Below are 21097 nucleotides of genomic sequence, written 5' to 3'. Positions count from 1 at the left end.
CCAGAAGTGTGCTCTCTCTCTAACATAAAATTACAATCAGACTACATATTTCTTTAAATATTTCAGTGTAAGAAGTGTTCTCCTCTACGAGGAGAAGAAAGCAGTCCAGCAAGAGCTGCAGGATGAAAGCAGCTTCTTTGGTTTATGCTCAGGTTCAACATGAAGAGAAAAAGAGGATAAGGATTCAGTGGCCAACAACAGAAAGATGAAGCAGTCGGTTCCTACTTGCTAGTTCATCCAAAAACCAGTAAGCATTTAGCACAGGCATGGGCAAACACTGGCACAGGATGCTCAGAGAGGTCACAGGATTCGAGACTCAGCTGGACCCGGCACTGGAAAACCCAACCTAACCAGGCCTGCTTGGAGCTCATCTAGGAGATGAATGAGAAAACCTCTGGAGGTCACTCCAAACTCAAATAATTATTCATCAGAGAATAATTTTTAACCTTTTTTTTCAATATAACAATTATTTCTCATTTAATTTTTAAATATTAGAAAAGAAATAACTTTTGTTCTGTCACATTCCCCAGGAAATTTCCAAGCTAGTACAAAAGCAGATTGATTGCTTTGTCTAACTATAAATTTTAGGGTGTCATTAAGCCACTCCAGAGAATGTTTCCTATTTTAGGTACCCCTGTAAAAAGTTTCTTTTTTCTTCCCTCCTGTATGAATCTCTCTGTGGCATGTAATCCTGCTGCAAATCTTAATTCACAAGTAGATTTTCTATCAATATATTTCCACTGTTAATCTAGACTACAATGGCAAAGCAAAAGAAATATGCACCTAGGAGACAATCCCTTAAATTTAGCACTAACATGACAAATTTTTCTTTCCACAAAATTAAACCTGTCAGTCCACATCTGTTCATGAAGAAGGAAACAACTCAGTATTCCAGCAACTTCTATTCCAGCAACCTTTCAAAACAAAAGTCTAGGCTTACAATACTCATCTCCAGTATAGGAGTCATTAACATAAACTATCTCTTGATTCATGAGCATCACAGCAGGCAAGACATTACTTTCTCCTATTCTGCACTTGCAGCTGATTTTTCCATGTTTATGCTGTTCAGATAGACAAGTAGTAGGGCACATTCAGCTGCAAACCCCTTCAGAAGCACACCTAACACTGCTTTAGATTAAACACTTGCTGTAAGTACCAGTGTGGGACTTTGTGCACAGAAATCCACACAAACATACTGCTGTTAAGACATTAATATAGTTTAGCCCATTTAAGAGATTTTTGAATGCTGGTGCCCAAGCCATTTGTCATACATACATGGTACTGGTACAGCTCATCAATAGAATTTGTAACTTAGCAAGACTGAAAAGGCAAGCGTGTGGTCCAGAACAAGAAACATGGCTTGCTTATGCACAATCAGTTATGGAGGATGGAAAAAAAAGTTTTTTGCTAATGATGCATTAACAAAGTATTCTGTTTTTAAATACCATGCAGCCCACTCAGCATTAACTAGTGCAATCCTCATCTGAATTGACAGCATTTATATAAGTACCATATCTCATCAAAGCCTAACTAAAATTTTAGAGCATTTTCTTGACCCAAATGGTACATTCTATTTTTGTCAATTACATATATTAAAAAGAAGGAAGCAAATTAAGACAAACTAGCAGAGAAAAAAGTAATCTTAGAATGTTCAGATAGTTTCTGTGCTGTAGAAACCACATATACAAATGCCAGATTTTCTTTAAGTATTTTTCTCCTAACTATATATTAAACCACCCAAGGGACCCTATGGTGGTAGCTGTCCTAAGGAATCAATTTCAACTCTTGACACAAAATACAACATGCTAGGACACTTAGCAAAAATACAATTATATTACAAAACATTTTAGCTAACAAAGATATTAACTTTTCCCATTTCTCTTCCCATTTTACAGCTTTATCAGCATTTTAAGGAATCAGATTGTCATTTTACTGTTTTCCAAAAATCTAAAGACAGTTACTTAACGAGTGAAAACATTTGTTTGCAACCCAGAGTGATCCTCACATCCCAAGAACCCTTCAGATAAAGTAGTTCTGTCAGGATTCTGCAAACAACTTTTTTTAGTGTTTATCATATTTTCCGATTTGCAACTTATCACTGTTTATTTTTCCTCTACCAGAAAACACCCAAACCTTGGGTCTTATCTATTAGTCCTACTGTATAATTTACTGCCAGAAAGATAAAACCACGTAGTTGATCTGCTCACATCTCCAGCTCAGAGCTACAGTTCCTTATCACACAGCTTTATACAGCTTAAAGACTCAATGTGTACAAGAGCAGTAGCCCAAACCAATTACTGTGATATCAACTGCTAGATTTTTCTACCTAAGAATTCCAAAACCCACTCCTCAACTTGGATACTGGTTACTCTATGTTCCAGCTAAGCAATAGAAACAAGGCTATTTCTTAGTTCTCCTGATCTATGTTTTCAGTAACTGATTTCTGGGAGGCCATGTGAGAGAGAGCATGTGAAGCTTGGGGTTTGGTTTTTTGTTTGTTTGGTTGGTTGGTTTTGTTTTGTTTGTTTTCTTGGGTGTTTTGTTTTTGCTGGGTTTTTTGATGGGGCAGAGGTAGGTGTGGGATTTTTTCACTTCATTTTTTTGAGTGTTTTGTTTCTAATTAAAACCTTTTCCTTTACAGATAAAAGTAATTGTTTAGCTGTATTTTTTCCATCCCATATCAATGCCTTTTAATCTCTTACACTATTATTTGTAATTCTTAATCTAATTTTTCCTATTAATTTTTTTTTCCTATAAATGCCTATTTATCATCTCTGGGGCATGTCAGTGAATATTTCTTTCCCCCAATATACCTGTTCTCACAATGCATCAAAAAGCAGAAATCTAAAAGTAATCTGACATGCTTAATTTTACCCAAATAACTAGTAAACATTGAATGAGCTGATATTTAACATTCCTTTCCATGCACCTCAAAACCAAGAATGTGGTAGATGCAAGAAATACAATATCTTGAAATTGTGCAATCTGCTTTTCAAAATATGGAAGTCTTAAATAGAATTGGTTTTATATAAATCTAACATCACCCTGAAAACTAACATCTCTACCTGAAAGGCCCAACATCTGTTACTAGTCCAATGAAAGTACTGAATAAAGAGGCTGCCCAGTACATCTTGGGGTATGTTTCTATCACAATGAAAACAATTTAAAATTGGAAATAATGCTTATTTACATCATCAATATTCTATTCTTGATTTTTTTCTTATTTGTAGTTTTTTCTTTTAAAGTATCTTAAAATGTTTTTGAACAGCTGGTTCATTTTCTTTGGTATCTATATATTTGGAATTTTATACCCAGAGTTTTTCTAGAGTCCCAAATTAATTGACACATTTTATTTCTAAGTCACCTACTTACCAAAGAAACATGATTACCTCATGTTAACTAGCTACATAGTAGCAACGTGTTAGGCTAGAGACCAATTATTCCAATTATCTTAGACTGATTCTTAACTCCTGATGAAATCTCCTCTTGCAGAAGTACATACTGAAAACACTGCTGTTTTTAAAGGATAAGCCATACAGAATATTTTTGTGCATTTGCCACGGGCAAAAAGTATTTTCTTCTGGACAATTTGATCTTGGACCGTAATTAGTACACACAGTGCATGTTTCACTCACAGATGAATTTGGTAAACAGAAGCAGAAAATTTTCTGAAAAGGATTTTGCTTTAAGATCTTCTTTTTTTTTCACTTACTTGGTCAGAGAATACAACTGGACACTTACAGCACGTGATGTATTTCATTGCTCTCCTCCTTTGAAGGGCACAGAGCTGTCAAGACCATGGGGAAGAGCAATAATGGATTTGTAACCAAGAAGTACTTTGTCTTTGGGAGACCACTCAGAAAACATTAACTACACAGCAATGGCTAAGAGGACTTTGTTGTCTCAGTAAAAATGAAAGTATTTTTGCAACCTGTGACTTCACTCAAACTCTGACCTTATGATCAGAAAGTCAGAGCCATGTGCATGACTCAATATCTTTGGTCAGATTCATGATACAGCCTCTACAGTGAACCACTGCAAGGATGGAAAAGACTTTCTGGTCAAAAACTCAGGTGTTTGTGGGCTGTGCTGTTTATTCTGCTGTACCATCAATTTAAACCTTATTACCTTCAATTAACAGCTGAAAATTACTATATGCACATATACATATACACATACATTAATATGAACGTACTGTGTGGCTCAAGCAACTACTTGGCTTAAGTAACAATGTCACTGAATTAAACAAATCATTGTGGCATGCACTTTGGTTTCATTTTTAAACCTTTTAGTATTCATTTTCATGAAAGAAATGAAAGTAGGTTTTTACAGAATACATAAAGGATAACAAAAAAAAAAGTGCACACAGCAGTCTGCTTTATTCCACACAATTGGCTAATCTTTGGTACAAAAGCGCCGTTCAGATGTTAATCAGTTCAGATACACAGCTTTACAATAAGAACAAAAAGTAAAATAGAAAAAGTAGTGAACAGAAATGTTTAAGAACTAGAAACAGCTAAAAAGCTCTTATAGCCAGATAGTCCACAGTCTAAGCTGCAAACCTGCCTTAGTTACCCTACAACCATATGTGATTATTAGCATTGTGAAATTCTGTATATAGAAAACAGAGCAGAAATGTCTTAATGTACAGCAGTGCTAAATACATCAAAATTAAGCACTGACAGAAAATCCTGAGGTGGTATAAGAGGGTTTTTTAATAGCGTAAAAATACAATGAATAGTGGTATTATTTGTATAAAGTTAGGAATTCTAAAGATAATAAAAATAAGTCCGTTTGTTCTAAAACAACTTTGAAGGAAATTATAAAGGCACCTCTTTGACCCCCAGAAAAACATATAAGCACACATAGAAACAATTTCATCCCCAGTCCCCCTAAAAAATAACCAAAAACAAAGCAACACACCCAGACACTAAACAACCTGTCATAAAGAATCTGAGTCTCTTCAAAAAGCTTTTTAAAAATCTTGCCTAGCAAAGGTAAGCAGTAAAAAGGTACAGCTAAGCACTATGCCCATATCACTCAACACTCTCTATCCAAACCAATGACTGCATTTTTTTTCACTCACTTGATACTTTTTCTGGTCACTTCTTGCATCCTCCCACCTGCTCCTGCACAAACCTTGTTTAATAGCTGAGATCTCTTGTCATGCACGGCCGTGATTCTAAAGGACCAAAGGCTGAAACGCATCCTCCCACCTGCTCCTGCACAAACCTTGTTTAATAGCTGAGCTCTCTTGTCATGCACGGACGTGATTCTAAAGGACTAAAGGCTGAAACAGGGGATATCAAGTACTTTCCTCCTACTAGCTGCTCAGCTGTATGGGGCTGATATCCAACATGTACTTTCACTACAACTGAAAAAATATGTTACCTTAAAGTAAAATAAAACCCAGACTTCTGCAGCAGAGAGAAAAATCCAGCTATTTTTTGCTGTGTGAGTCATCCATTAGATTCAGTTTTTAATCTGAGATCAGTAATACCCATAAACTTAGCCCATGCAAAACAAGACAAAGAAAATAACTCAATTGTTTGAAAAGAACATTTAACAGAGCTACCCAATTTTAAAAGTCTGTTTCTTGAAGGCAGTTTTCCACTCTCTTGCAATACTGTATCACTGTTTCATTGATATTTAAAATATGCAGGCTATTGTCAGCGTGATGTTTTTTTTTTTCATGGCAGAATGTGTGAGGCTGACACTGAAATATCCATTTCTTATATTTAATCCTTCAAGAACCAGATTGACCTCAAGTTTCTACTTGGGAGCCATGACTTTCAGCTTCACCATCCCTTGGTACTTGCTACAAAACACCAGCCAACAAAAACAGTAACAAACCAACCTCCTTGAGCTTGGCTTCTTCTAGGATTTCCCCATTAGGAAGTTCCATACATTTTCTTCATCTCAAAATACTTATTCTCAAAATAATATAAGTTCATTTTTCTTCCATTGTCACATTGTTGAGTCTGCTCTTGATACAGACTGGCATTTTTTCAGTTCCCAAGTATCCCTAGGACTTTCCTGTCTTACCCAAAACACAACAAAAATCTCCTCCATAAGCAGGCTTAAGAAAATGTCAAAACTGACAGTATGACTCAAAGATTTAAAAAAAAAAATGATGGGGGGGAGGAAGTTTTCATGCCTTATTAATACTTATTAAAAAACTCTCTTGTAATTACTGAGTTTTGTGCAGCACAAAGGAAAAATTAAATATTGTTGCACAGTCTGCTAAGCAATTTTTATATCACCAAAACCTCAACATGCTACAATAAATTTTATTTGAATACAATTTTTTTTTGACAGATAAGAAGGTAATGCAGAACATTTTGAATGTTACTAATTTAAATCCAATAAATCACAAAACCTATCTTTTATGAAGAATTCATACTTTGGAAACAAAATTGGTTTTACAGATTGAAAAACAACCACTTAAAATGTTTAAAGTTGTATATTTCATTTTGTGCACATTTCAGCCCTTTCAAATAGATAATTTTTGTACTGCAGTCATAACTGGCTGTTGTCAGTTCTATATATAAGCTTTCTGCTTACCATGCATATATGTCCTTTCAAGTGGTTAAATTGGGGATCCCACTTTACAGTACTCACACTTAAAACAGTTTAATGATTCTTAATATTAGTGACAACATGTTTTAAAAAAAGAAAAAAAGAAACAACAACAACACCCTGAAAAACACCACACAAAGAATAAAAAAAACCCCAGAAAATAGAATACTGCAATAGCCCCTTCTGTTATTTTTTATATTGCATTACTTATTAAAAAAAAAACAAACCCAAACCATCATCTCTTAAAATTTAGATACTAAATAATCAATCAGTAATAAACAAAATAAATTAGTCTCTGAGGTTTAAGATACTTCTGTCAAAGCCTAAATATTTAGAGAGAAGGTCTGACTGTCAGATTTGATTCTCTCAGCTAAACTCAAATCACAAAATACTTGGTCAAACACATTTATTTTTTGAGTCACAAGTGTTCTTCTCTTGAGGTTCTGACTGAAGACTTCTCCACTTCATGAAATCAGGCTAAAGACAGCTAGAAATCTGCGCCAGATGAGCAACAAAAACCTCCTTTTCTCCTCAAATATCAATGATGCATTTATTACTAGCATTTCCCTCCTTTTTACCTTAAGTCAAAATGGTTTATCATTTTCTCTCTGATCAATACATTTTAAATAAACTTTTGTCCAAGTCCTTTCCCTCAGGCTAATCATCACAAGTTCAACCTTTCCTTGAACACTCCATAGCAGTTGTTTTCACCTAACTGAACTCAGAAATTTTTATTTTAGTGAAGTACAACGAAAAAGTGCATCTCTTTAAAGTTCATTTTGAAATCAGGACTGTGATGTGTTTCAGCAGCAGCAGCAAAATAAGGTTGCACAACTAAATTTCTAAGTGTATTAAAACAACTCCCTTTTTGTTTTGGTTAGTTACTCTCTAAGTTTTCTGAAATGGTACTGACTGTGTTCTCAGGACCCACCTTCTGCTAACACACTATCAGCTACTTGTAACTGGGGCTTTTATCAGAGAAGGATTGCAAACCAAGATGCATCAGGTAAGCTTCAACCAGCCTATTTAGAGTAGGAAAAAGTAGCAGAAATTATAGGAAAAGTGTCAGCGTACTGTATAAAACACTGCAGGTCATAACTAATTCTCATGACAGATGGTGACATTGTGATTGGCAGGTGGCAGTGAAATAGGGCCTCAGCATTTACAGAAGGTAATGGGAAACTTCACAGACCATTTGTGCTGAAGATGCTGGCCAAAGCTGGTGGAAAGCCATCACCGTCATGCACTGGAAAACGTCCACCACAGTCCATGCCAATAGCTCTAGACAACTCTTTTGAGAAGCCACTGGCAAAGGGGAATTATTTGGACACACCAGGCTCCTGACTGCCCAAAGTACTGACACAACCAGCACCAAACTGTGGGCCAAGTGGTGTGTTTGAAAGGCAAAGCATTCCTCCTGCCTTGGACACAGGAGGTGCATCATCATCAAATCTTGACCTACACGATTAATTCAACCCTTGCTCTTAAAAAGATCACTGCTTGCTCCTTGCTTGCTAACGATAATGAAAATATTAAGATGTTTATTTTGTCATTCAGTCATTTCTGGTATTGACAGAACAATTTAGAGAGGAGGTAGCTCTATCCTAAAGGGCTTTCCCTTTCAGTAACTTTAAAATCTAGCATAGAGTACAGAAATTTCTTTAGTATTTACCTTTTACTTTGAGATATCTTTGGCGTGGTTAAACAAGAAAAAGACCAAATCTACAGAATACCATGAGCACCATGATGTCCTGTTATAACAATCTCCCAACAAATATTTCTATTTCATAATAAACACTCAATTTTAATTCCAATCCACAAATTATTTTTATTTCTGTTATATCCTTGTCACTATTATACAACCTCTTAAGTATTGCTTTTAGTATTTACAAGCTTCACACATCTGTATTTAGAAACATTCATGTCTTTTCATAATCTGTCTTAAGATTTGAAGTTTTTTCTTCTTAGCCTAACCATTTACTGGTTTACCTTAACCATTTTTTCTTCTTAGCCTGACTGTTTACTGAGAGAAACAACACTCAATCTGTCACCAATTTCATGCAATTATCTTCCCCATATTAGACCTGATTAGCTGTTAAATCAAATAATTTATATTTTTCTTTTTGAAAACTTTCAGTATAATTCCACTGCTTACGTATTTCAGATTTTACAATAAAATGTAGATAAAAAATTTGTAGAACAAATATAGTGTTCTTAAGGTATTCCTAATGAGTCTCTTCTTTATTCATGTGTGCCAGGTACAAATAAAATCTTGAAATTCTAAGGAAAACATAGCAAATGTTTCTGAATTTCATGGAAATACCCTGCAACTTACAAAATGAAAAAGATAACTCAGGGTCAAAAGACAGCAACAGAAAATTGTGATTTGTGTGTATGTGATTGAAACATCTATAAAATTAAAAACTGCAAGTCAGATAACCTGTATCAACAGGAAAATCTAGAAATGGTAATAAAAGTAATCACTGTAACTTTTTAAGTCACTGAAGGACTATACACAATAGCATAGCGTATTAAGACCAAGAATAATCTCGTATCAAGAGTTTATTAATACAGTATTCTAGTCTAAATAAATATATAAAGATATGAATTACTTACAAAAAGTAGAGGGAACAACTATTTGCTCATCAGGGGAATCAAGCAGTGATATATTATGTAAGTACCCAGAATATCACACATCTAAGTTCTGGAGTCAAACTGCTCAGATCATGCAAATTATGTGTTTCCATGTAAAAAACCCAAAAGGTAGCTGATAACAAAACTGGAAAAATGCTGTTGTAATACATTCATTCACAGAATCTTGTGATAAAAAAAGTATTCTAAAACATGTCTCTTTTACTTGAACATTGTTATTTTCATGAAGGTCTGTACTTTGTTTACTCACTATTCAAGTGCTAATCAGGGAAGAGAACTCAGGGCTATCACCTCTAGCAGAAAAAAATCACTAATAATACTTCCTGTTTGCAAAATGCAGTGTGAATATTTTGAACAGACAGTCTAAGCAGGGCTCACTATTTTTGTAGCTGTTCCATTCACTCCTAAGCTAACCAGGTTCTGTGACCCACTTTCAACAAGACTGAGAAGGACTTTAGTAAAAAACAATACCAAGTTGTAAAAGCTGACAATTCGAATCATCAGAAAAGGCCAAACCAACCAACCACACACACAAAAAAAAATTCTATAGTTTTATATGGAAAAAGATAACAATAAATTTGTTTCGATTTTGATATCAGTAGGCCTGAGCTACATTTAGAACATGAGACCCAAAGTATGCTCATTTAGTGGCAATGCTTTCAGAGTGAAAAGCTGGTATAACAGAATTATATTGATGCAGTCCAGGTAAGTCTGTTCTATATGCTGAAGGAAGTATTTTTAATTTTAACAACGTATTATCATGCCATGTATACATAATGAAATTTTCATCCTGATATTAGATCTATACTCACATCCTTTAAGCAGGAACACATTTTTACAAATACTGTCCTTTCTTCAGTTCTTACACACAAAGATCAAAGATTTCTTCAACATCCCTCTGTGAATCAGAAATCCAAACCAGCCCTGCAATACTCTTCAGTTTTCATTGCAAGAAGGTGCAACACTCGGTTAAAGTCAGTAAAATCCAGGACCATGCACTAGTGACCCTCTGAGGTTTCGGTTCAACTTGGCTGTACATTGCAAGTGAGTTTGACTGAGCAGGCCTTATGTAAATGGATGGACTTCAATAAAAGGCAGCCTTAATGTATTAATCCAAGGCCTGGGGTGTTTTCAGAGCAGGCTGGAGACAATCCCAGACACCTGGCTTTTGAAAGACCACCAAGGGAATATGCAAGGGGAGAAGGGGAGCGAAGGTCAGTAAAAGCAGCCTGAAATAAAATTTAACTAAATTCAAGCCTATTTTAAAGCATCTGGATCAGCAGCCTTGAAAGTTTCTTTATAGTTATCAGATGCTGAAATATGCTTTTCTATCTTAAGGATACAAAATGCTTCCCAAAGCAATTCATATTACATGCTTCAGAATTCAGCAAGAAGCACTACCTGGAAACAAGATGTTTTTAACTATAGGGTCAGGATGCATTTTGCCTTGGCAGCTTCAGTGTTTACTTCCAGTCTCTCTGGAAAAGTGACAAAAGCAACTGTGCCATTCAAATTGGGGAGATGCAAATCTGAAGAGCACAGACTTGGCTATCAGATGGAAAAGCTACTGCTCTATAATCATGAACAACCAGGGGTTTAAGCTAGACTGGGCAAATGAAAAGACATCAATATAATCAGCTATCCAACACTCTTGTTTCATTCAACTGTCTCTTCTCTTTTCCCACACTACAGTGTAAAGTAGGTTCTCCAGAAACTGCCCATAAAAAAAATTCAAGCGAAAATCAGTTCAATCTTATTCTTTCTTCTCTTTTTGACTATTTGTTTTCTTTGTAATGTTGTTTTTTGAGGGTTTTTTTAGGTGCTTTTCCTGGAACTCAAGTAAATAGGAACAGACAGAACACTCGCCTTTTCTTCTTTACATGATTCTTTGCCTCCAATTTATTATATTGTGTCCTTATCTATACATTTCTCCATGTTACCTCCCTTCCACAGAATTGATTTTCAGTTACTTACCCCTTTTTGATAAAATCCTGACTCCTCCTTTCCCCCTATCCTTTTGCTGTTATCCTCTCAGTTTCCTACGCATTCCCCATCTGAAGCAGACATTTGCTTGCCTGTCTGGCTCTGCCCTCTGGCAGCTCTGGGAAGTGGCCAGTGGCCATCCCTGTCAGCTCATGACCAACAAGCCATCCAGCACCCTGGCAGCTCTACATCCACCACAGCATCTGCTGCCTCCCAGATTGCTGACCCAAAGCCAACAACTCCAAAACCAAAGAAAGGATAAGTGGGAAGCTACTGTGAGGCAAGGCCGGTGATGGCAATAAAACGAAGCTTTTGGAAGCCTATCAGAACTATCTGGTGCACTGCCATCCATCAGCTCCCAGCTTGCTGTGGGAAGAGGGTGCCACCTGGTGCCCACTCCACCCTCCTCTAGCAAAACTTAACCTGCTCCTCTGGCTTTTCTGGCCATTGCTCTCTAGAAGGTCACCTACTTTTCTATTATGAGTCCTCAAAACTTAACATATTCCTATAATCTCCATCTCATGCAAGTTTTAACAGATCTTGAAACATTTTCCAACTTATTAGACACTGAAAGGAAGAAAAAAAAAATGCAAACCAAATCCATACACCTAAACAAGTCACCAAGTAGGAAATGCCCACTTACGTTCTCCAGCAGGGGTCCCACATAAATCAACCTGATACTTCTTGCTCAATAGGTAACTACACAGCAGGCCAGGATCCTCGAAGGATAGGACAAGAGGAAATAAAATCACTACGTCTTTGCTCTAGAAAACCTGCTACAAAAATTAAGGATTTTCTCCATTACTTTGCTCTTGATCTCTACTACACTACACCCAGCTACAGCATCATTTTATTTCCCATGGTGCTGCTCACAGCTACCCCAGCACAAATGAAAGCAAAGGCAGTTATATTCTGATTCTCTGGGGTAGATATTTAATACTTTCTTTTCTGTACAGAATACTTAAACTACATAAAATATAAGGATCATACTGAATCTAAAGTAGAGTTTGCAGAGTTGGTGGAGTTTTTTTGTCGTAGTTTTTTTTTGTGGTTTTTTGTTTGTTTGCATTTGGTTTTTTGTGGGGTGTGTGTGTATTTGCAGTGAATAAAACCTTAAAGGGAGTACCCTAACTGGCTGGAAGACCCTCTGAGACTGTCTCTGAGTTGGAGAAGAGATACATATTTGCCCTTTTCTTATTTAAAGCACTCAGCTGAAATTCAGCTTCATGAAATGTGAATGCTTTCTATTATTCTAGATTTTCACATCTCTGCTTTCCTCGTCAGTTCAGTGGCTGCAGCCTGGAAAATGTGCACAGGCTCCAACAATTGGCAACTTTCATCTTCTGAAACTGTTTAGTACTAAATACAATATTCATATGTCTGGGTGAAACATAGTTAAAGGAACAAAAATAAAATCCTCCCTATTACTTATTGCAAAATGGAATTCATACTTCATTTGTCACATTGAATTGAATCACTTTTTATTTCAGGACTCCTTTCAATTTAAAGACAAAACATTTCCAAGTATTTATTTGCACTTGGACTGGTTTTTGATGTAGAGCAGCTGGATATTTTGTGCCATTTCTATATCCATCTTCTAAGTACAGCATCTTGAGTGATAATGGGAACATATTTGACTTGGTTTTATTATTACATTTGGGTTGCAAATGAACTTCAACCCATTGATGCCTAAAGAGTGTTGTTTTAAAACAAGGTTTAAAGGAGACTAGAAGCAAAAAATAAATACATATATACCACTTTATTATCAGGAAGATTATTTTTCCCTTTTGTTTTGATAATTCAAATATTTATAGACTAGTTTCATTGGGGAAGAAAAAAAAAGGCAAACCAGCAAGAAAAGTTGTATTTTCCATACTGTTAACCTAGAGATTAACTTATTGTTATTAGAGCTTACAATAGCCTTTCACTGAGGCCCCAATATAATGCTATTTAACAAGTTGGCACGTGCAAACAAAACAATTTCAAGATGCTACACAACTGTGTTCTGCTTTAAGTTTTTAATTCTTTAATTATGCACACATTCACACTTACACATAAAGTATTGAGCTCTATAATTACATGATACCTGCATACATAAGCATTTATACACACACAATTATGCATGTGATAATACTTCAACAAATACATATTTGTCCTTATAAGATACTTTAAAATATGTGAGATCATTTCAGTACAATTGCTCTGGAAAAAAAACCAAAAACCCAAAACTAAAACAGAATTTAGAACTGTACCCCAATCATTCCTGTAAAATAGAAACCCTAGAAGGGAAAATGACAAGTTAAAGTTAGCAGGCATATCATATGCGTTAACAGAAATACCTACTTTTTTGAGATTTATAGGGTGGGTAATTGGAAAAGCAGAGAAGTCACTGAAAATCCTATTCCTTAAAGATGAGGCAATTTCTTCCCAAGCTAAAGTACATATTCCTTTTTAAATGTAAATGTTTGAGTATTTCTCTTCTAGTTGTGAAGTCATTTATTCCTCCCAATCAGACCACAGAGTTTCAAAAAGAAAAATATCATCAAATAAAAGGCTGTTGACTGTTCTATTCCTTAAAAAGCACCATTCCCTATGCTCTGATTAGTCATAATTTCCTGACCTATAGGCTGATGAAATGATGAGCAGCTCAGAGACAGCCCTTTTATGGAGGAAACATAAGAACATTAAAATTAATAATACAGGTGAAATTTAATTTAGAACAACATTACTAGCAAGCAAAATTGTAAACCACTGCTAGCAAAAAATAAGCTGGTTAGGGTGGAAGTGAGAACAGAAGCTGCTCCCCATCACTCCACTGCAGCTAATAACATGCCAGACTCTGCATTTATCTCTTGCTTTAATGCTGTTCCCAAAAGGAAATCCATAGGAAGAGCTGTCAGAAGATTCCTTGGCAGGGCAACTTCTTTAGAAATGGCAACCAGCCACATCCAAAAGATAGAAGACACAAGATATTGTTCAAAAAGTACTCATAAATCACTATAATATTCTTTAATAGGCAGTAATATTTGTGTAAATTATGAGATTTAATGTATATATATTTGTTAAAACTGAATTATTACCGTTTTCACACAAACAGTTCCTGTTATATTTTACAAAAGCTAGACCTTTAAAATTAATTTTAAAACAAAAATTGAAAAAAAAAACTAAAAGTCAAACCAGCAAATACTAAGCTCACAAAAAAACAATTGCTGATTTTTTCCAAATCTTATAGGAGTTGCAAGTCCAATATAAAGCATTTTTATATATCTTCTTAATGCAATACATAACAAGCATCAGTGAAAACACTGCTTCAGTCACTTAAAGATTTACACAGTCTATAATATGGTTGACTAATAAGATTCTATTATAGCTACTGATTGAATACTTCTAAGAGGGTTTCTTTTTTTTTACTTGGAATAAGATCAAAATGCTTGCAGATTTCAGATTGCTATTAGACAGAATAATTATATGCTAAACTAATTACAACTAAAGCAAAACCTGACTTACAACTAATTAAATTTTATTGCATGAAAATAAAGCATAGTCCTTATTTAACACAGGGCACAGCCATAACTGTTTACAAACTCACCAGTCTGTGTATTTATTTCCAGTACAATGCCTAGATCACACTGACAAAGTTGGAATGTGCCATGATTTGGACACCAAATAGCTCACTTAATAAAGTAATTCATATACAAGACAATAAAAATCAGATCAACATTCCTAAAACTGTTGCTTATATTGCTAAGAAGCAACTCTAAATGAGACACTCTCCATTAACATCCTATTTCATTTTCATGTAGTTCTTCATTGCAGTTTTACAACATGGATCAGGTTTAAATTTCAGGAGCAGATAAGTAACTTACGAGCTTAAGTTCAATTATCAAGGCTTAGAGCTAGATCCTTTTAAAAAGCCTATTCAGACCTATAAAAATGCTGACGGGCAGTTTCCACTGAATATGAAGTTAGATATTTCAGTTTAAAATCCCATTATTTGACCAGCTACTATATGACAATAGTACTTTTAGCTTTAGCAGAACATTAGCATGCTTGCACAAGCCTAAGTAAATAATCAGTGCTTTAGCAGAAGAGAGCAAAGCAAGAGGGTGTAGACATCAAGAAGGAAGGGTGAATATAATCTCAAAGAGCGGAGAAAGCAGAGTTTGAAAGAACCAGCTGAAACCACCAGACACCAAAGTTAAGCAGGAACAGATTATATCTTTCTTCTAGTTTTACTGACCCTTTCCAGAATGTCAAAAACTATTTTTTCTTGTTACTATTACCAAGCTACTTCTGCTGAGTCCATACCTCTGCTAATTTTTTTCCTGCCCTTCTCCTCTTAGGAGCCAAGGGCACAACCACCATATTATTGGCTCACGTGCTCATTGGTCTTTTCACAACATCCTATAATTTTGAACAGATCTTGTATAATTCAGATGTATTCTGATGTATACAAGATGAATTTCAAATGTAAAGATTTCATTAAATAATAACAATAAAGCAGCAAATATCCTTCAAAAAGATAAAGATGACGTTAAAGATAAACTTAAAGGCAAACTAAACTGTCATTTGTTCTATGTGTAAAATGGCTGAAACTGTCCATCCCTTCAAGTCATGCATATCTAAAATCTGCCTCGCACCATAAATATATTTTATTTATATAAATGTTCTAGTCCATGACAAGTATAAAAGCATCTTGACTTCTCCCCATCATGTAAAACGTCTCATCAGACTGCTCAAACAGAAAACAGAAGGGAATGGGCTAGCACTTAAGCAATTTTATGAAGAACATAATTAGCTCTGGTTTGCAAAGATATCTCTAGTCCTTCCTTCTTTCTCCACATAGCTCATGCTGCAGGGCACGGTTTCTCCTCTCCACCAAGACACCTGGACTTGCACATTGTGCAAATCCAATGCCTTTGGAATCTTCTTCTGGCTCTCCATTTATTCGAAAGTGACTAACAGGTTCAAAATTATCACAGGGGGACTGATACACACATGGCATGACTGTGTAAACAGTTCCTTTAGAAAACCAAGTAAAAACGTTGAAAAATTATTCAAACAATTAAAAACAAACAAGAAAGCGCATAAATAAAGAAAAAAGAGTGGATATATGAAAAGCAAATGAAATACAGAATTAAAAAAAAAAACCAAACAAAAGGTAGAATAAGGAAAAAACCAGAAAAATGTAAGATGAAAAGCAATCACCTAAGTGCTTCAGTTACACCTATTCATTCTGCATGCATATGCTTCTCATGTTTTATCACATTTCACTGAAAAAAAATGCTGGTTTTATCTGAGAAGAAAGGCATTTAACTATTGAATAAGCAGGGAAGTTAATAATGCAGATATTCTGAAACAATTTTATGCATCACTGCATTTGCATAACAATCTTTAAAATATAACCATGATCCCCTCCCTATTGAAGATTTTCATCAACTTGGTACAACTTAACTTATTTGCAACAGCCAGAAACCACAAGGGGCTTGCTACCTTAACTTCAATTTCCTAAAAAATGTTTACTTTCTTCCAGATGGCAAGATTAAATTACATAAACACTGTCAGCAAGTTGAATCCTCAAATGTATTCATTTCCAACACAGAAGCTTCAAAACCATCTATAATTTTGTTACTGATGTTTGGAAACAGCTGTAGCTGACATGGCTGCGTGTTGTATGTGTCAGCGTTAAAGGATTAAATATTCTTAACCCCCGATGGAACAAACCTGCTCTATTAGCCAGACACAGTATAAGGTACATCTGAGACCAGTGCTACAATAGGAATGTCTTATTAGTTCACCGATAAACAAAAGAAGTCAAAGATAATGTATTTGGTTTTTCTCTAGAGAAATGCTGGGGAGATAGCTGGAATTTCACATATACTGGTATTTTTATATATCAAATGGTTTGTGGGACATTTAAGCTTACTCTCTAGCTACAAAAAATATTTTTAGATAGTTTTATTTTTATCAATTTCTTAAAATATTTTTTAAATTGTGTCCTATGAGTCTATAATCAGAAAAAATAAAATAAACCTTTATGTTCCAGTTTTGTGTGGGTTTATGTAAAAACAGTTTATAAAAATGATGTATAACCTTAGTAAATCCAAGTGTATGCTTGTGAACAATCTTCCTTGGGAAGGGTCCTTCATATGATTGAATGCCCCAGGCACATGACTGAAATCAAAACTGTGCTGATGTCTTCACCTAAGTCAGACAGGGCAAAGGTCAGCAATCAACTGCAAAGCTGTGTACTTGAGTTTTCTTGTTATAGGGCTGAAGAAGGGAGCAACAGCTTATGACCAGTAGGAAAAACCCCAAGCATTGTGATAAAACCAGGAAGGAAAGTACACACACTCTGCACACTTTTTCCTCACTGGGCACATATAAAAGTCTCAAAGCCCTGTTCTATACACATTCCTGAGCCTACTATTTCATGGCATTTTCACATTAAGGTGAATAGGAGAGGATGTTTGTAAGTAATGTTGCAATTTCCTTGCCTACACTTGTTTAAAATAACCTCTTTTATAAAAAGTACCAGATCCCAAATAAATTGTCTACACCAATGGGAGGCTTCTCTCCAGCCTGACTGGAAGCAGAGGTAGGTGCCGTTTCTGTGGGAAAAAAAATGAGAAGCAGAAGAAAAAACTGCATACAAGCAACATGATTTCTGGTACTTTACTGGAAATTGTGTGAACCCTTGCAAAAGAATGAGATGATAAATTAGGGCTGCCCTGGAGAGTTCAGCACTTCAACAGATCACATGGAGAGTTTGAAGTAACACCAGAGATATTTTCCTGTCACAGACAACATAGAATTTTTTTCTCTTAAATATTTCCTAAGGTACATTTTAAATTCAACATGTTTTTTCATTAGACTTTCATGTCTTCCCCTTTTCCCTTCATTTTCAACTCAGTTTTGGCTATTGCAAGAAAAGCTGTCCTGCTTGTCTGCTTCTACCCTCCACTAAATACTTCCAACCCCTTTCAGAGAGCTGTGTGATAGGGAGAAGTAAGAGACTCATCTTTTTCCCCATTTGAACTCCACAGGCATTGCCAATCCACCTAATTCCAAACCTAAATGAGATTTAAGATTTCATTTCCTCACTTTAACACATGGAAGATCCAGGTTGTTCCTTTTGTCCCATCAATTTAGGGTATGCCTTGGCAGCAGAGACGCTGAAAGCCGTATTCTGGGGCATTGAAATGAACATCGGCAGGAACAGACTGTTCCATCAATTTTGCTACCACTTTCCCACAGATGCAAGCTGTTCAGTGCCCTGCCATTGGGAGAAAGTTGTCCTGTGGCAAAATGCTATATACAGTATGATAAAAAAACTCCATCTTACTTGATATTTTAGGGGTTTTTGCACATCTGACACATCCCACCCTAACTGTAATGCACCGTAACAATTTGGAGGAAGAAACAGAAGAACAAAATGGTGGAACAGGTTTCTGGAAAATTTTTTTTTCTTGCAAACGTTTACATACTTGCATGCTATATGAATAAGCAAAACATTTTCTTAGTGACATAATACTCTAAAAAGAATAGGCTGGTGAATTACACAGAGTAGCTTTGTTTCTTTCAAATCCAATATATCCCTATATCTCATGTATTTCTGCAATCTAAGGTAAAAAATGATGTTTGCACAAAGTATTTTGAAACAGAAAAATGTAGACTCTGCAGAAGGCACAGGCAACCTGATTTACAAAGAAAACAACACATAACACGACCCCTGTATCAAAGTTAGAGCAGATGCACAATTGCAAGGTCACTCTCCCGTCACTGTTCAGACTAGGTCAGCTGTTGAAGACATATTACTCCAAGCACGCTGGCTGCCGTGACACAGACCTCCCAGGCACGAGCCTACCTTCACACCAGACAGCTTAACTAAAATGTCTCTATAGCTTAGGAAGGTCACAGCATCCTACACCCCAATACCTACATATCTGTGCAATATTAATTTCAGTAGGCATAGAGTCTCACGGTCAGACTTTTGCTTTACCAGACCATCTAGCCAAACACCTCAATTCCTCAGCTCAGGAGAAAGTCTTTTGGTTTCACTAAAATCATGGGGACTGAGCTGCATCATTACGATTCACATGGAATTCAGCAGATTCAATTATCTGGTCCTCAAATCTGGTGAAGTAAGTCTATAAAGCCATCCAATATAATTGCTTGGCATCAGCACCAGAACAGTATGACTTCTCCTCCTGCCCACTGCATTTGTTAACCCCACACTGACTGAGCAAGCTTTTATCTCCATCCTGAACACACATACTCCTTGTGCAATAGCAGTAAGGAACTCCAGCTCTTGGGACCTCATTGTGCAGAGCACAAAGCCCTGCTAGGCAAAGTCTAAAACAATAAATAATGACAACAGATAAACAGGATCACTAGATATCATGTGTTTTCAAGGAATAAAGTATTGCATTGAATATTTCAGTGAAGCTAAACACTCAAACTCTCTAGTCAGACAGACTCAAATCTGGTGAAGTAAGTCTATAAAGCCATCCAATATAATTGCTTGGCATCAGCACCAGAACAGTATGACTTCTCCTCCTGCCCACTGCATTTGTTAACCCCACACTGACTGAGCAAGCTTTTATCTCCATCCTGAACACACATACTCCTTGTGCAATAGCAGTAAGGAACTCCAGCTCTTGGGACCTCATTGTGCAGAGCACAAAGCCCTGCTAGGCAAAGTCTAAAACAATAAATAATGACAACAGATAAACAGGATCACTAGATATCATGTGTTTTCAAGGAATAAAGTATTGCATTGAATATTTCAGTAAAGCTAAACACTCAAAAACTCTCTAGTCAGACAGATGTTTTGTTCACCATTTCAAAATAAGAAAGGCACACGGAAATCAGAAAGCTGCTAAAAATGACTAAAAAGTTGCTAAAGTAATAAGGATTAAAATCAAACTGCCACTGGGTCAGAGTAGCCTACAAAAGGTAAACTGAAAGAGCCACAAAATATTCTAGCCATCCTTATGGACAAATGAAAGCCAGCCATCTCAGTCCACAAATTGTTCATGATGAGCTGACAGAAAAAGACAGAGAAAGGACATCTCTTAGAACCAAAATTCAATGCTTTCTTTTCTGGAGGACACTTCATTCCAGGGCCTTCTTAACAATGACCCCCAGACCAAGCAGTAGGCAAAGATGCAGTTCATGGTTCACAGTTCACTATGGGCAAATGATTCTCCTTCTAAAGACAGCTTAAAAAATCTTATTTCCCTAACCTTACTTTTCCAGGTTGATCCAAGGACATTGGATCAGAGGAACGGTGATGGATGAAACATTCTCTCTTTTCAAGTAAATGGTCCTTAATCTCACAAAGCACTAAAGACTTTGGAATCTAAATGTTTTACACACTACTTGAGTATGACTTTTTCATCTCAGTTGTCATCTGAGAACTTTCGAAACATACAATGAAAACATCACCTTATTGGGAATTCTCTAGAGATGTTTTCCCCCTTTGGAATAATAATCCTGTTTGGTGAGCTGCATCCTCCACCCCATGACTTTTGAACAGCTGCAGAGTACAGACCTGAAGTGGCTGAGCATATATTCCCCTGCTCCAGGACTGTTCAAGCAGGAGCTCAGCCACCTCCACCCTGCCTCCTTTAACCCAGCACAGCTCAGCTCACACTGTTTGAAACCAGGTTAACATTAACTAATCTGGTGTGTAAACTGGTAAGGGTAAAAACACATTAGGTCTCAACAAAACACACCTAAGCCAGAACACGTCTTAGCTTGGATTCACAAAACGAAACAGAAAAATGCCAGAATTATAATTGGTCGTCTTTTGTAAAGCCATATTCCCCTGCTCCAGGACTGTTCAAGCAGGAGCTCAGCCACCTCCACCCTGCCTCCT

At 36.1% G+C, this 21097-nt stretch overlaps 1 protein-coding gene across 12 annotated transcripts in view; it reads right to left on the bottom strand.

Moving 5' to 3' along the window:
* Window positions 1-21097, bottom strand: part of TENM3 (teneurin transmembrane protein 3) — a 407967-nt gene that overhangs the window by 370337 nt on the left and 16533 nt on the right. The window lies entirely within an intron of this gene.

Source organism: Passer montanus, unplaced genomic scaffold (genome assembly GCF_014805655.1).
Source record: "Passer montanus isolate IOZ18808 unplaced genomic scaffold, ASM1480565v1 scaffold14, whole genome shotgun sequence".
NCBI lineage: Eukaryota > Metazoa > Chordata > Aves > Passeriformes > Passeridae > Passer > Passer montanus.
Note: the sequence above shows the minus strand (reverse complement) of the source record. Positions and strands in the feature narration are given on the sequence as shown.